This window comes from Salmo trutta, chromosome 4 (assembly GCF_901001165.1).
Source record: "Salmo trutta chromosome 4, fSalTru1.1, whole genome shotgun sequence".
NCBI classification, from domain to species: domain Eukaryota; kingdom Metazoa; phylum Chordata; class Actinopteri; order Salmoniformes; family Salmonidae; genus Salmo; species Salmo trutta.
The window spans coordinates 63,736,938-63,751,605 of NC_042960.1; positions in this window are offsets into that span (position 1 = coordinate 63,736,938).

Sequence of the window (14,668 nt, forward strand, 5' to 3'; positions counted from 1 at the left end):
GAGGAGGGTTGAGGAGGCAGAATCAGGAGATTGGTTGGAGAAGGTTTGAGCAGAGGGAAGAGATGATAGGATGGAAGAGGAGAGAGTAGCGGGAGAGAGAGAGCGAAGGTTGGGACGGCGCAATACCATCCGAGTAGGGGCAGAGTGAGAAGTGTTGGATGAGAGCGAGAGGGAAAAGGATACAAGGTAGTGGTCGGAGACTTGGAGGGGAGTTGCAATGAGATTAGTGGAAGAACAGCATCTAGTAAAGATGAGGTCAAGCGTATTGCCTGCCTTGTGAGTAGGGGGGGGAAGGTGAGAGGGTGAGGTCAAAAGAGGAGAGGAGTGGAAAGAAGGAGGCAGAGAGGAATGAGTCAAAGGTAGACGTGGGGAGGTTAAAGTCACCCAGAACTGTGAGAGGTGAGCCATCCTCAGGAAAGGAACTTATCAAGGCGTCAAGCTCATTGATGAACTCTCCAAGGGAACCTGGAGGGCGATAAATTATAAGGATGTTAAGCTTGAAAGGGCTGGTAACTGTGACAGCATGGAATTCAAATGAGGAGATAGACAGATGGGTCAGGGGAGAAAGAGAGAATGTCCACTTGGGAGAGATGAGGATTCCAGTGCCACCACCTCGCTGGCTCGATGCTCTAGGGGTATGCGAGAACACGTGGGCAGACGAGGAGAGAGCAGTAGGAGTAGCAGTGTTATCTGTGGTAATCCATGTTTCCGTCAGCGCCAGGAAGTCTAGGGACTGGAGGGTAGCATAGGCTGAGATGAACTCTGCCTTGTTGGCCGCAGACCGGCAGTTCCAGAGGCTGCCGGAGACCTGGAACTCCACGTGGGTCGTGCGCGGTGGGACCACCAGGTTAGAGTGGCAGCGGCCACGCGGTGTGAAGCGTTTGTATGGCCTGTGCAGAGGGGAGAGAACAGGGATAGACAGACACATAGTTGACAAGCTACAGAAGAGGCTACGCTAATGCAAAGGAGATTGGAATGACAAGTGGACTACACGTCTCGAATGTTCAGAAAGTTAAGCTTTCTGAACATTCGAGACGTGAACTCCCATCTCATATTGCTCACATGAACAGCAAACCAGGTTTTAAAAAACAGATAAAGCAACACCTCATGGCACAACGCTTCACCCCTATTTGACCTAGATAGTTTGTGTGTATGTATTGATATGTAGACTACGTGTGCCATTTTTAAATGTCTGTAGTTCTGTCCTTGAGCTGTTCTTGTCTATTAATGCTTTGTATTATGTCATGTTTCATGTTTGTGTGGACCCCAGGAAGAGTAGCTGTTGTTTTTGCAACAGCTAATGGAGATCCTAATATAAAACCAAATACTGGGCTGGCGTGGTTACACGTAGTCTGCGGTTGTGAGGCCGGTTGGACGTACTGACAAATTCTCTAAAACAATATTGGAGGTGGCTTATGGTAGAGAAATAAACATAAAATTCTCTGGCAACAACTCTGGCGGACATTCCTGCAGTCAGCATGCCAATTGCACGCTCCCTCAAATCTTGAGACATCTGTGGCCTTTCATTGTCCCCAGGACAAGGTGCACCTGTGTAATGATCATGCTGTTTAATCAGCTTCTTGATATTCAACACCTGTCAGGTGGATGGATTATCTTGGCAAAGGAAAAATACTCACTAACAGGGATGTAAACAAATTTGTCCACAAAATGTGTGAGAAAAAAGCTGTTTGTGCATATAAACAATTTTATTTCAACTCATGAAACATGGGACCAACAGTTTACATGTTGCGTTTATATTTTTGTTCAGTATAAATATCATGTGGCTGTCCATGGTCGTGATTGCTGGTGTGTGTGTGTGTGTGTAACTATAACAAAAAATGTTGACTCTCTGTACTTGTGAACAAGCTGAACGCAAATGCCATCCTCTCTTTCATGTTGGCAACACTGTCTATGGCTCTGTCATACAGTACAGTTGTAGTTTTTATTGTCATAGACTACCAAGCTAAAATGCATGCTAGCCTAACTTCCTGGCATGGGCAACAATGAGTTAGCTAGATAGTTAACGTGAGCCTACTAGTTTACATCTAGGCTACATATTGAACTTCAGTCGTTTCAGGTCAGTGTCACAACATATGTATTCATGGTTAGATCAGAATCCCTTTCATAATCATTGGCCTGTACAGGGAATTAAGTCAAAACCACAAGTCCAAATCCCCATCTCCATCCATGGTTTAGGAAAGGGACGATTTAGCAAGCTAGCCAGCTACTACAGGACATCAACACAAGCAGACCAGAAACATACACGCTTTTCTGAAAATGATGTTTTGCTTAAGTGTTTTTTTTTTTTTTACCCTTATTTTACCAGGTAAGTTGACTGAGAACACATTTTCATTTATAGCAACGACCTGGGGAATAGTTACAGGGGAGAGGAGGGGGATGAATTAATTGGTCTGAAGTCAAAACCAAACTGGCCTCCCTTGGGGGGCATTTTGCTGCACCAGGACAACCCACAGTTGAGCTCAGCTGAATGCTGATTGACCAAATGCTTGCTCTCATCAATCAATCAAATGGTGCGTGGCAGCATGTTATACACTTTTTGTCCAGACAGCATCAGATACATGGGCTACACATACAGAGACAGAGGGACGCTGTTTCCCTCCCTCTGATGATTTCTCCGGAGAGACTCAGCCACATGCGAATTGATGGAAAATTATGAAAACACTGAGAGAGATGAAAGATACATTATTTTATCATTGGTATTTTTTTATTGGTCAAATATTTGGGGAAGACTGGCTTCCCTTGGCATCCATGAATACACGCCACTGCAGACAGCTGTTGTGTTGAGCACTGAAGTCCCCAAACGAAAGGAAAAGGTGAGAGGAGGTGCGTGTAGACGCGCGAAGGAATTATACAATGAGCAAAGTGATGATGCTGTTTGTATGTGGCTGCTATAAAAGTGAACTGTGTTTTCATTCTGCCCATTCTGTTGAAAAACTTTTCTTAAACGGAAGCAAACCGAAACTAGGATAGACCTATCTGAACTTGTCCAATGGAAACTCTCGTCTTGATTGTAAAACACAACTGTTTGGACTAATGATTACACCCTAGATGAGATAGATACAGGTACGAGTGTGCATTGAATGTATTACTGTCTGTCATCTTGATTACTACAAATTATCTTGACCTATGAACCTACTTTCTAAAGTTTCATAGACTAGGTTGTAGCAACCTCATGATGGGTATAGGTAACATTAGAGTATCATGTAGTAGACCAAACCTATCGATGTTACATTGAACTGGGTGAATGGAATATGAATGACAGTCATCCAATATGCTGTAATAGAAATCGGCCTCCCTCATCTTAAATGGCACCAACCGCACACTGATACACAGTGTATATCAATGAATTGGTGAGGACACTAGAACAGTCTGCAGCACCCGGCCTCACCCTACTGGACTTGGAAATCAAATGCCTACTGTTTGCAGAATATCTGGTGCTCCTGTACCGAATCAAGAAGGGCCTACAGCAGCACCTAGATCTTCTGCACAGATTCTGTCAGACTTGGGCCTTAACAGTAAATCTCTGTAGGACAAAAATAATGGTGTTCCAAAAAAGGTCCAGTAGCCAGGACAACAAATACAAATTTTATCTAGACATCGTTGCCCTAGAGCACACAAAAACTATATCTACAGTTGTAGTGGGAAGTTTACATACACCTTAGCCAAATACATTTAAACTCAGTTTTTCACAATTCCTGACATTCATCCTGGTAAAAATGCCCTGTCTTAGGTCAGTTAGGATCACCAATTTATTTTAAGAATGTGAAATGTCAGAATAATAGTAGAGAGAATGATTTATTCAGTGAATCTCGGTAAGAGAAAAATAATGGTTTTCCAAAAAAGCTCCAGAAGTGGACCGCTGAACACAGATCTCTTGCTGCCTCAGAGATCCTCCCTTCGTTGTAAGCTTGGATGAATTCTAAACAAAAATGCTGAGGAAGCCTCTTAAGACATCATTATCAATGTTTAGCAATTTAAGGCTGTTAAAAGTAAAGACAAGCCTTAGTCATTGTGATAGGACTCCACAACACTAATGAAATGAATTAGTCTGATAAAAAGTGGTATTTAGTTGCTCGATTTTTATTTAGATGGCTAAAATGTAGTGAATACAATTTTTAATATATAAAGGCACTTTTGATGTGTCTAAAATTAATTTGTAGCCCATTTCCAATTTCTGATTAGGTCAGTGGACTAACCCAGGAAACCTGCCATAGTGGAAGAGGATATTAATATGATCAGTGGAAAATGTAAAAGTTATCCGTTGCTATTTCCCATTCAGGCCAAGTGGTGAGTTCAGTGCAAAGGCCAGTCTTCAAACTCTCTTTATTCTCCGTGACTGCCTAATTCAGCTTTTCTCCTCGTTGACTTTGACTTTCTCCCAAATGGCACCCTATTTCCTATATAGTGCACTACTTTTGACCAGGCCACATAGGGAGTGGTGCACTATGTAGAGAATAGGGTTCTATTTGCGACACTACCCTTGTGCCTGCGGTTCACACATCTAAATATATACCAGAAGGTGTTCCAGCAGAAACCATCACCACAGGACTTGATGATAACATGACCCTTTTCTGAAGGTTGGTGCAATTGGGTTAAAAGGCTGGAGTTCCAATAGGCTATATTTTAGGTTATTTGTGGGGGGGCACAGACAGACAGACAGACAGAGAGAGAGAAAGAGACAGAAAGAGAGACAGAGAGAGACAGACAGACAGACAGACAGACAGACAGACAGACAGACAGACAGAGAGAGAGATAGACAGAGAGTGAGTCAGAGACATAGAGAGACAGACAGACAGAGAGAGAGAAAGAGACAAAAAGAGAGACAGAGAGCGAGTGAGAGACAGAGACAGAGAGAGACAGACAGAGACAGACAGACAGACAGACAGACAGACAGATAGACAGAGAGCGAGTCAGAGACATAGAGAGACAGAGAGAGACAGACAGACAGACAGACAGACAGACAGACTGTTATGTATTGATATTCTAGTTTTGTCCCTTTAGGGCACCTGTAACCCCCCCCCTTGCTTATCTACGTTAAAAACGCTTGGAATGTTCTTCCTGTGAAACGCATTAAACAATGCCCACGTTAATTTCTACTCCCGTCTCATGTCCTGTCCTTATATTAGTCCTTATATTAGTTGTATAAGTAATACAGTGTGCTATACAACAAAACTGGCGACGAGGAAGAAACGTTCTCACGTTTGTACTCATCATCTTCGGCAGAAAGTCTGAGTTAAATTGTTTTTTTGGGGTTTTTTTCGCTGTAGAAAGACGCAAACAAAACGCGGAGCTAGCCAGTCGAGTGATGCTAGCTAGACTTTGATGTCACGGCAACGAGAGCCTCGAGGGACAGGAAGAGTTTCGCTGCGGGAGAAAGTGAAGTCATCGTGAGTTAAAAGAAAGGGGGGAAAAAAAGGGTGTAAGGGACCGTCTGAAAAGTGTGAGTTAGAAAAATAAACCGAAAATGTCTGCATTGATTGGAAATATAGGAACATTTGATGAATCTGTGGAACAATGGAGTTCTTACACAGAACGTTTTGAGTACTTTGTGTTGGCAAATGGCATTAAAGCAGAAGTCGTTGTGCCAACATTTTTGACTGTTATGGGAGGAAAAACATTCAATCTACTGCGCAGCCTAGTAACGCCTGAAAAACCTGGTGATAAATCATATGATGAAGTTGTGGCTACCTTAAAAGGACATTATTCTCCCAAACCACTGATAATCGCAGAGAGATTCCAGTTTCATAAGAGAAATCAAGAGGAGGGGGAATCAATCGCACAGTTTGTGGCTGTATTGAAACAGTTATCTGAACACTGTGAATTTGGGCGATCAATGAGTGACCCTATACGTGATAGGTTAATGTGGCATGCGCAGCGAGGCAATTCAGAAACACCTTTTGACTGAGAGTAACTTAACATTGCAGAGAGCAATAGAAGTGAGTACGTCAATGGAAATGGCAAATAAAGACGCACAACAGGTAAGTGCATCGACCAAAGTGCATAAGGTGTCTACGTGGTTAAAAAAACAAGGCAGGAGGTGGCAAGCCATGCTATCGCTGTGAGAAACCAGGTCACCAAGCAGAGGAGTGTTGGTGCAAAGACTTAGACTGCAGAAGTTGTGGAAAAAAGGGTCACATCGAACGTGCATGTAAAAACAAAAAGACACAATCAAACAAAAGTACTGAACGAAGGAAAACGACTTCAGGAAGTACAAAAAGAAAGTGCATAAAATGGAGCACACAGAGGATGAACAAAGTGATACCCTGTCTGAAGGGGAAGAATCTTTGCATGTTATGTCAATTTCAGACAATGGATATGGCTACTGGGAGACACCGCTACTGGATGGAAACGCAGTACGGATGCAAGTGGACACTGAAGCAGCCATATCTTTGCTGTCTGAGGCTGTATACAATGAGAAACTACATCACCTCACACTACAGCCCACAAAGATGACGCTGAAAACATTCACCGGTGAGATTGTTCCAGTGAGAGGAAGCGTGATTGTTACAGTGGAGCTCAACAAACAGAAGGTAAAGCTACCACTCTACATTGTGAAAGGCAACCATCCAGCATTGCTAGGATGCACATGGCTGGAAAAGATCAAACTAAGCTGGCAGGAAATTCACATGGTTGCAAAAGAGGACACAAACCTACAAGGGATATTGAGGAAACACCCTCTGTTCCAGTCATAAAAAAAGATGGATCACTCAGACTCTGTGGTGATTTCTAAGTCACCATTAACCCAGTCTTGACTGCTGAAAAATATCCACTACCCCTCATTGACGACCTCATTTCTGGTTTAGCTGGAGGACAAAAATTCAGTAAGATAGGCCTGACATAAGTCTATCTACAGATGCATGTGGACCAAGAGTCACAAGAACTGTTGACCATAGTGACTCACAAAGGACTGTACAGGTAACGGAGGCTTCCTTTTGGAATCACTTAGCTCCGGCCTTGTTTCAGAGAGCTATGGACCAGATACTGAGCGGGCTCACTGGGGTCCAATGTTACCTCGATGATCTACTCATCACCGGCAAAGACGAGCAGGAGCACCTGAGAAACCTGAACGCTACACTACAGAGATTGGAGGAGTACGGTCTGAGGGTCCGGAAGGACAAATGCGAGTTTTTCCGGCCCTCTGTTGAGTACCTGGGCCACGTCATCGACAGGGGCTCCACAAGGCGCCATCGAAGGTGAAGGCTGTTGTGGAAGCTCCATTCCCACAGAACGTGAGTCAGCTGAGATCATTCTTAGGATTACTGACATACTACGCAAAGTTTGTGCCAAACCTACCTAACATGTTAAAGCCACTGCATGAACTTTTGAACAAAACCAAACAGTGGAAGTGGACAGACAAATGTGAGGAGGCATTCAAGAAAGCGAACACAGCCTTAGCTCAGTCAGAGGCCCTAACCCACTTCAACCCCAACTTGCCATTACAGTTGGCATGTGATGCATCGCCTTATGGCGTTGGTGCGGTTGTCTCACACATCATGCCATCAGGTGAAGAAAGGCCAATTGCTTTCACATCACGGACCTTAAGTAAAGCCGAGAGCAATTATGCACAGATAGAGCGTGAAGCACTCGCCATTGTGTTTGGAGTTAAGAAATTTCATCAGTTTCTGTTTGGCCGACGATTCACACTGCTGACGGACCATAGACCCCTCACCTCCATCTTTGGTCCCCACACCGGCATTCCGTCGCTTGCAGCCAGCCGCATGCAGCGATGGGCGTTATTGTTATCTTCTCACCAGTACGATATCAAGTACAGAAGGTCTGAGCAGCACTGCAATGCAGACGGCCTCTCAAGGCTTCCCTTACCTGTCGCACACACTGAGCACTCCCAGGCTGAAATCTTCTACTTCAAGGAAGTGACGAACGCCCCAGTTACATCTGTCCAAGTGAAAAAGTTCACCCACACTGATCCAGTGATGTCTGAGGTCGTGGACATTGTCACTCGTGGAAAAGGAGAGATGTCGGACAGCCTACAACCTTACCTAGTGAGGAGAAACGAGCTCACAGTTCAGTTTGGATGCTTGCTATGGGGTTTTCGAGTCATCATACCGCCGCCACTGAGAAGGCAGGTGCTTGAAGAACTCCATTCAGGGCACTGTGGCATGGTGCGAATGAAGGAGATTGCACGCAGCTACTTTTGGTGGCCAGGTCTGGACGCAGCTATCGAAGACCAGGTCAAGTCATGTTTGCATGTCAAAAGATGAGGAACATGCCTCAGCTAGCGCCACTACACCCATGGGACTTCCCAGAGGGCGCTGGCCCACTGGAGGATCGTATGTTCTTAGTCGTAGTTGACGCACACAGCAAATGGCCTGAGGTCACAGTGATGAAGAGCACCTCAGCGGAGAGAACCATCGAAGAGATACGGTCAATCTTCAGTCGCTTCGGCTTGCCAACGCAACTCGTTAGTGATAATGGCCCCCAACTGGTGTCTGAAGAGTTCCGGTCACTCATGGAAGCAAATGGAATTCAGCACATCAAGTCAGCGCCGTATCACCCTGCAACGAACAGCCTCGCTGAAAGGTTTGTCCAAACGATGAAGCAAGCTTTAAAATCATCACAAGGGAACGGCTCCCTCAATAGGCGTCTAAACACCTTCCTGTTAACCTACAGAAACACTCCCCACGCTACAACCAAAGTGGCACCCGCGTCAGCCATGATGAAAAGACAGCTTCGCACGCGACTCGACCTCCTGAGACCTCCAAAGACGAAACAGGTTGTACAGACACAACAGAGAGCACAGGTGGAGAGACGGAGCAAAGCAAAAGACAGAAGCTTCATAGCTGGAGAGAGAGTTCTTGCTCGGAACTACTGCAAAGGTCCAAAGTGGATACCAGCCACAGTGGTTGCACAAACAGGGCCTGTGTCCTACACAGTTCACACACCGGAAAACATCATCTGGAGGAGACACGTGGATCAACTGTTGCCAGGAACCAACCTCAGAGATGACTCATGTCAAGTGACAAACCAAGATCAGCTTCTGGAGACCTACCATGACTACGAGCTATCACCTGAACATCCACTGCAGCAACTTACAAATGTGGAAAGTGCTCCAGACTCACCTGAACCAGCCAGAGTGTCTACTTAGGGTACTGTTGCACCCCAGTCTGGGCATACACCATCACCACTCGGACTCAGAGATAATGTGACTGTAGACTCACCTGTACGTCGTCATTACCCTGCAAGAGAAAGACGACCCCCTGACAGGTTGACTATTTAGTTCAGACTAACCTCCGACATTGGGGCAGAATACACCCCAGGGTTAAGTCTGGGGACTGAGGCAGTCTACCCTCTATCCCTAGTTTAGAAAGGGTTATTCTGAAAAATTATATTAAAAAGAAAACAATAGTCAAAACAGTGAATATTTACTTTTTCCTTATGAGTCATCAAAGGTAAAGGGGGAGGAATATGTTGTGTATTAATATTCTAGTTTTGTCCCTTTAGGGCACCTGTAACCCCCCCCCCCCCCTTGACGGTCGCCTAGGATAGGGGGCGCTACAGCGATTTTTGAAAAGAATTCGTGCCCATTTTAAACGGCCTCCTACTCAAACTCAGAAGCTAGGATATGCATATAATTAATACTTGTGGATAGAAAACACCCTAAAGTTTCTAAAACTGTTTAAATGGTGTCTGTGAGTATAACAGAACTCATATGGCAGTCAAAACCCCGAGACCGATCGTAACAGGATGTGGAATTCTGAATTGCGGACTCAACTTCATCACTTTGCCTATAAATCACACCGTGAACAATGGTTCATTGAGCACTTCCTATTGCTTCCACTAGATGTCCCCAGACTTTACAAAGTGGTTTGAGTCTCCTACTGTGAAAACTGACAGAATGAGAGGCTGTGGAAAGTGGTCACATGAGGAGGGCAATCACCATTATGACGCCAGCGCCCCTGGCTACCCTCCCCTTTCGAAACGTTTAGAAAGACAATGCAATCGTCCCCCTTGAATCTTATTGGAGCTGTGGTTGAAAAAGGCCTTAAAGATTTATGTTATACAACGTTTGACATGTTTGAACGAACCTAAATTAAAAAAATATGCATTTTATTGAATGAGGAGTCCCGCGGCCGACGGAGCTTTTGGAGCAGCTTTCAGAACGCGCTAACAAGAACAAGCTATTGGGACGTAAAGGATTAACTTTTTCGAACGAAAATACATTTGTTGTGGACCTGGGATACCTGGAAGTGCTTTCTGATGAAGATAATCAAAGGTAAGGGATTATTGACAATAGTATACAAGAGTAGATTTGATATGCGATTGTTCCAAGATGGTGCTGACCTGTAACGGTAGCCTATTTTTCTGAGTATCGCATCCCCTTTTATCGCAAAGTGTGATTACCCAGTAAAGTTATTTTAAAATCTGTTATTGCAGGTGCTTTCAAGAGATGCTAATCTATAAATCTTAGAATGACAATATTACATTTTAAAAATGTTTTCGAATAGTAATTTAGTAAATTGTAGCGCTGTTTCACGGACGCATTTGAGGGAAAATAGTTAGTCAACGTTACGCGCCGATGTAAAATGCTGTTTTTATATATAAATATGAACTTTATCGAACAAAAGAATGCATGTATTGTGTAACATGATGTCCTAGGAGTGTCATCTGATGAAGATTGTCAAAGGTTAGTGCTGCATTTAGCTGTTTTTTGGTTATTTGTGATGCATGTGGTTGGTCGGAAAATGGCTATGTGGCTACTTTTACGATATACTCCTCTAACATAATCTAATGTTTTGCTTTTGCTGTAAAGCCTTTTTGAAACGTGGTTCGATTCAGGAGAGGTGTATCTATAAAACGATATAACATAGTCCTATATTTGAAAAAATATATATATTACATTTTGTTATGCTAATGGCGATAGGTTTTTTCGCTGGGGACGGAGCCTGACCAGGGGTTAATTTCTACTCCCGTCTCATGTCCTGTCCTTATATTAGTTGTATAAGTAATACAGTGTGCTATACAACACAGACAGACAGACAGACAGACAGACAGACAGACAGACAGACAGACAGACAGACAGACAGACAGACAGACAGACAGACAGACAGACAGACAGACAGACAGACAGACAGACAGACAGACAGAGAGAGGCATTCAGCATTCATAGGTCAGTTGAATACATACACAAAGCATTACATGTACAGTATGGTTGAAGGAGACTGGGGATGGTTGTAACATGGGATAGTTGGAATCTTTCAATTCCTCCAACCAGGAGCAAGGTAGAATCATGTAATTCACTTTGCACATGCTCAGTTTAGTCCTCAACCCTCATGTGTAGAAGCAAAACCCTGTGACAGACTTCAGATTGTATTGACCAAAATATGATTTTTAGGTAACATATTTGTTTTATGCTTTTTTTGGGGGGGGGGGAAATGATGGTATCACCTGCTTTGTAGTTAGATTCGCCAAACTTCTACCAGGTTTCTAACCAGTCTGTGTAGAAATATTTGTTGTAATTTATCAATGTTTAAGTTTTAAAATTGAAGCTAGCTAATAGCTGCAAGGGTCAGGGTTAGTTGTAACAACTCTAAGAAGGTCTAGGTGCAGTGCTGGGAATACCAATGATGGGCCCACCAAGCCTGTAACCCAGGACTACCGTGCCACTGTCACAACTGTGACTCTGAGTGTACATGTAACACACACACACACACACACACACACAAGTTCAGATGTCGTTGAATAGTTGAGAAGGGCCAGTTAATGCAGTTCAATAATAAACATTGTATAATTTGTATTATAATTTCTGCCACATGGCGATGTTAGTTCTCAATAAAGTATTTTTAATGTTTAGTTGATGAGTCATGATTTATGATTTTTTTTTCAACTGTTACATTTAACCTCAACAAGCAACTGACCCAGACTATGAGATAAATTGTATTTAAAACAAAACCATGCATTTGCAGTTTGAGTGAGATATATATAATAACTTCACCAATTTGTAGAGGACAGATGTTATTTGTATTAAATTGGTGAGAAGTGTTACAACCACACCAAGTCTCCTCATATGATCCAGCACCGAGCGGTGAGTCAGCACTTCATTTCAGCATGTTCCAGAACCTTCAGCCTGCTGCCCCCTACTGGAGAAAAAAAACTATCGACTCTCCTAGTTTAAAAAGAAATATTCCCTGTCATTCATATCCCTGCAGTGCTGAAAATATTTGTTTGTTAATAATAAAACAATTAGGATAAGTCAAAGGTGATGCCATGCCAATAATGTAAATGAACAAGTTACTAACTCATGAAGAGCTGGAGTGACCTCTGCTGCTTGACCTCTCTCAACACGTCACTTTTCGAAGCATATTTTGTTTCCTTTTCTAAAATTGCACTTTCTCTTTCTGATACCAGTCAACCAACACCTCCAAAACTCTGTACATTCAGAATCTATCTATTTGACGAGATAGGCCTCGACTAGCCTGGTCCCAGATCTGTTTGTGCTGTCTTCCCAACTCCTGTGGTCATTGATGGCCATCGATTACCTTAGATGTTGATAAGACAGGACAAACACATCCGGGTCCAGGCTATGACTATAACATCCCATAGTTCCTGCAAAGAAAACCACAACAATCTGTTCCATTTGCAGCTACATGGTACAGCCTCCTCCTTGCCTCCCTCCAGTGTTCAGACTCTGACTGCTCCTCGCCACGTCGACCTTGATTCCTTTGTTCGACTTATAAATAGCTGCCCTGCCGTGTAATGTACCTGTGAAGCGTCAGGAGAAATCCACTGGGGTCGCTGTGTCTTACAGCCTGGGATCTGAATGAGTGGTGTGCAGGGTCAGGTGGTTGACTGGGATGCTGTCTGGCCCGTTTGTTGATGGCAGAGGTATATGAGGAAGAGGAGAGGGAGGAGGATGAAGAGGCGATGGTTGGCTGGGACGCTGTCTGGCCCATTTGATGAAGGTGGAGTAGAAGGAGAGGGAGGAGGAGAAAGAGGAGGCGGAGGACACTTGGTTGTTATTCTGGCCTGCACCCTGGAGAGAGGAGAGCATCAGCTGCTGTTCTGTTTGTTCTTTATTGCAAAGTCACTGCAGCATCAGACAGTGTAGTGGTGGAGTGGGTCAAGGTGGAGGAAATAAAAGAAGGCCACGGTGCATTTCAATATTGGTCCCATTCCAATACTTTAGAATTGCATCCTTCCTTCCTAGTTTCCTAAAAGTAGGCTGCATCTCTAGTAAAAAAGGAGAGCACTTTGTAAGGAATAGGGCGCCATTTAGGACAGCCATTATCTCGGTACTGATATGACCGGATTGGTGAAAGCAATGCAGCAGAAGCCTTGCTCTTACCTGTCCAATTAAGTGTTAGATTAGGGATCACTTCAAGGAAGGAAGAAATGGATGAATTTTAAAGATTTCAATCAAAATACATCCTTTAGAACATCACACAGGATGTTATGTTAGTTAACTTATCTTCACTTAAAAACACAAAAATTGTATCAATTAAAGCAAACATTTTTTATTAGAAAAATGCTAAAAGTTTAAATTATTTGAATTACAAAAAGGCAATCTAAAATTCTCCACTCCTAATACAATGCAGATCAACGGTCATATTCACAGAGAAATGAATTAAGAAAACAAAATCTATTTCAATATCAATAGTATTTTTATGATACTTTTTTAAACCTTTAGTAAACCAATAGATCAAATATTACATTCGTCATGATTGATTTGCTTTGTTGATTTCGGACAATTCTTACATTTAAACCGACACTTATACAAATGTATACATGCTCCTGTGAATGTGGCAAATCAAAATGATAAAATAGATCATTTACATCAATCCATTCACAAATCATTTAAGTACTTGATCTTGGTCTAGGAAGCTTAAGGAAGAATAATTTGTGTTAAAGTAAGAAAGAATCTCAAATAAGAACATTTATCTTGTTGTTTGACCACTCAGCTCTACTTTATCCAGCTCTAAATTTTGAGTAACAGGCTCTTCCCAACCTGAATTATCAAAAAACAAATCCAAAGTAGAGCAAAAAGCTATTTCGCATTGTTCACATGTTGAATCTGTTAGTGGCAAATCCATAGAATATAACATTGACACTCACTTACAAATGATTTCTATCTAAATGATACCATTTTCACACTACTGAACAGAGCTGAACTGGCCGGGTTATTCATCCAGCATAGTTGCCTGAACCATGCTGGAAAGGACCATGTGAAAAGAAAATGTGTGTACAGCACGATTCAGGTCGACACGGTACTATGAACAGGGGATGTGTCATACATTTAAAAAATTTAAAAATAGTTATTTTATAATGGAATTTCTCCCATAATAAAAAAGTTAAGAGTTGGTTAATGTAGGACTCAATGGCTACAGCGACAAACTGGAGAGACACTGGTCAAGGCATACGTCAAGGTTTTGGTGAAAAGGTGTAGTCCACTCCAAAATCCAAGTTCACCAGACACCATCATAACCCTAACAGCAGTAACTAATCACAGAGTGGGCCTTTTATGTGTAAGCAGAATCTATTCCATACTATCTGTACTAAGATGCCCGTTGTTTTCATTGGTTGGAGATGAATGCCTACGTGTTTCTTTCAATGCATGTGTAGAGGGATCTAGACATCGTGAAACAGACCACTTTGGGGGTATGAAAATGACAAACTTTGGTTCCGGGGTGAACTG